Source organism: Salminus brasiliensis, chromosome 6, assembly GCF_030463535.1.
Source record: "Salminus brasiliensis chromosome 6, fSalBra1.hap2, whole genome shotgun sequence".
Taxonomy (NCBI): Eukaryota; Metazoa; Chordata; class Actinopteri; order Characiformes; family Bryconidae; genus Salminus; species Salminus brasiliensis.
Genome location: NC_132883.1, coordinates 35966741 through 35969240, shown reverse-complemented (window position 1 = coordinate 35969240; position 2500 = coordinate 35966741). Strand labels below are relative to the sequence as shown.

The 2500-nt window shown below is 43.5% G+C and overlaps 4 non-coding genes across 4 annotated transcripts; all 4 read right to left on the bottom strand.

Moving 5' to 3' along the window:
- Positions 1-1147: 1147 nt before the first annotated feature.
- Positions 1148-1219, bottom strand: trnaa-ugc (transfer RNA alanine (anticodon UGC)). Its single transcript has one exon. It is a non-coding gene; the product is annotated as a tRNA-Ala (tRNA).
- Positions 1220-1401: 182 nt separating this feature from the next.
- Positions 1402-1473, bottom strand: trnat-ugu (transfer RNA threonine (anticodon UGU)). Its single transcript has one exon. It is a non-coding gene; the product is annotated as a tRNA-Thr (tRNA).
- Positions 1474-1995: 522 nt separating this feature from the next.
- On the bottom strand, positions 1996-2067 carry trnat-ugu (transfer RNA threonine (anticodon UGU)). Its single transcript has one exon. It is a non-coding gene; the product is annotated as a tRNA-Thr (tRNA).
- Positions 2068-2300: 233 nt separating this feature from the next.
- On the bottom strand, positions 2301-2372 carry trnaa-ugc (transfer RNA alanine (anticodon UGC)). Its single transcript has one exon. It is a non-coding gene; the product is annotated as a tRNA-Ala (tRNA).
- Between the last annotated feature and the right edge of the window lie 128 nt (positions 2373-2500).

The following is a 2500-nucleotide window of genomic DNA, read 5'->3' as shown; positions in this document are numbered from 1 at the left end:
TAAAATTCTTGCTAATTGCTCAGTTTGAACTTTTAGCAAACGTTGGTGTGACCTCTGCTTCACTACAAGAATGTGCATGTACTCCCATCCTGGGCACCGTGCAACACATGCGGCAGAATTTTTCTAGAACTAAATGTCTGGTTTTTTGTTTCTCTGAAGTTGCAAAGAAATACTCTAATAGGTCAGACAATGACGAAAAATTCCTGATCCTCGTAGTCTGAAGTTGCAAAAACCTGCCCAGCAGGTTATAACATGGAGATGCAGGAGATTGAACCCTGGACCTCATACATGCAAAGCATGCGCTTTACCACTGAGATACATCCCCTCTGCAAATCTTCTATTTAAGGAACCCAAGAGCATGAGTAAAAGCAAGACATTCAGCAAAGATGGGGAGGATTTGATTGACATGTAATAAAAACTCCCATTAAGCTTCTTTTTGCTTGGAAAAGGCACGAACGGGGATTGAACCCGTGATCTTCGGTTTACAAGACCGACCCCTTGCAACTTGGCCATCGCTCCCACAGCCTTCGTTTTGAATTGGCGTGGAAGCACTGGACAAATGTACCTGTAAAAGCAACAGGAGTTAATTACCTGAGCATAACAGTAAACATTCTTCTGATACTGTCTCAGAACATGCAAATCAAGCAAGTTCCTCCAGCTGCAAATGCCTTTTTATTGAACAGTTTTTGTTGTGGTTTTGATTCACTTCAGCATGCTTCCAATAATGAGCTTCAGTCTAAAAGACAAATTCAGTGGAGACGGTGGGGATTGAACCCAGGACCTCATACATGCAAAGCATGCCCTCTACCACTGAGCTACATCCCCTCTGCCAATCTTCTGTTTGAGGAACCCAAGAGCATGAGTAAAAGTAAGACATACAGCAAAGATGGGGAGGATTTGATTAACATGTAATAAAAGCTTCCATTAAGCTTCTTTTTGCTTGGAAAAGGCACGAACGGGGATCGAACCCGTGATCTTCGGTTACCTGAGCATAACAGTAAACATTCTTCTGATACTGTCTCAGAACATGCAAATCAAGCAAGTTCCTCCAGCTGCAAATGCCTTTTTAATGAACATTTTTTGTTGTGGTTTTGATTCACTTCAGCATGCTTCCAATAATGAGCTTCAGTCTAAAAGACAAATTCAGTGGAGATGCTGGGGATTGAACCCAGGACCTCATACATGCAAAGCATGCGCTCTACCACTGAGCCACACCCCCAACTTTATGTGGGTTGTTGACAATGTGCCCATGGGACAAGCCAAAGCTTCAAACTTACAGTGAGGGCAGAGTTAAAATCCTGCATAGTCAGCATTTTAACATAGTAAGCTGGAAAATCATATATGATGGGGCATGCAAAAGCTACCAGCAAAGTGACATTGGGCAGAATCTTCCAAGAAAGAAGGCACGGACGGGGGTCGAACCCATGATCTTCGGTTTACAAGACCGACGCCTTACCACTTGGCCACCATGCCAGCTCATCAACTGTGCTAGTCCCATGACTCTATGCCTCAACCGGTCTCCTGACAATTCTTGGCTGACTCAGTGAATAAAATTCTTGCTAAATGCTCAGTTTGAACTTTTAGCAAACGTTGGTGTGACCTCTGCTTCAGTACAAGAATGTGCATGTACTCCCATCCTGGGCACCTTGCAACACATGCGGCATAATTTGTCTAGAACTAAATGTCTGGTTTGTGGTTCTCTGAAGTTGCAAAGAAATACTCTAATAGGTCAGACAATGAAGAAAAATTCCTGATCCTCGTAGTCTGAAGTTGCAAAAACCTGCCCAGCAGGTTATAACATGGAGATGCAGGGGATTGAACCCTGGGCCTCTTACATGCAAAGCATGCGCTCTACCACTGAGCTACATCCCCTTTGCCAATCTTCTGTTTAAGGAACCCAAGAGCATGAGAAAAAAATAAGACATTCAGCAAAGATGGGGAGGATTTGATTGACATGTAATAAAAGCTCCCATTAAGCTTCTTTTTGCTTGGAAAAGGCACGAACGGGGATCGAACCCGTGATCTTCGGTTTACAAGACCGACGCCTTGCCACTTGGCCATCGCGCCCACAGCCTTCGTTTTGAATTGGCGTGGAAGCACTGGACAAATGTACCTGTAAAAGCAACAGGAGTTAATTACCTGAGCATAACAGTAAATATTCTTCTGATACTGTCTCAGAACATGCAAATCAAGCAAGTTCCTCCAGCTGCAAATGCCTTTTATTGAACAGTTTTTGTTGTGGTTTTGATTCACTTCAGCATGCTTCCAATAATGAGCTTCAGTCTAAAAGACAAATTCAGTGGAGATGCTGGGGATTGAACCCAGGACCTCATACATGCAAAGCAAGCGCTCTACCACTGAGCTACATCCCCAACTTGCTGTAGGTTGTTGACAATGTGCCCATGGGACAAGCCAAAGCTTTAAACGTACAGTGAGGGCAGAGTTAAAATCCTGCATACTCAGCATTTTAACATAGTAAGCTGGAACATCATATATGATG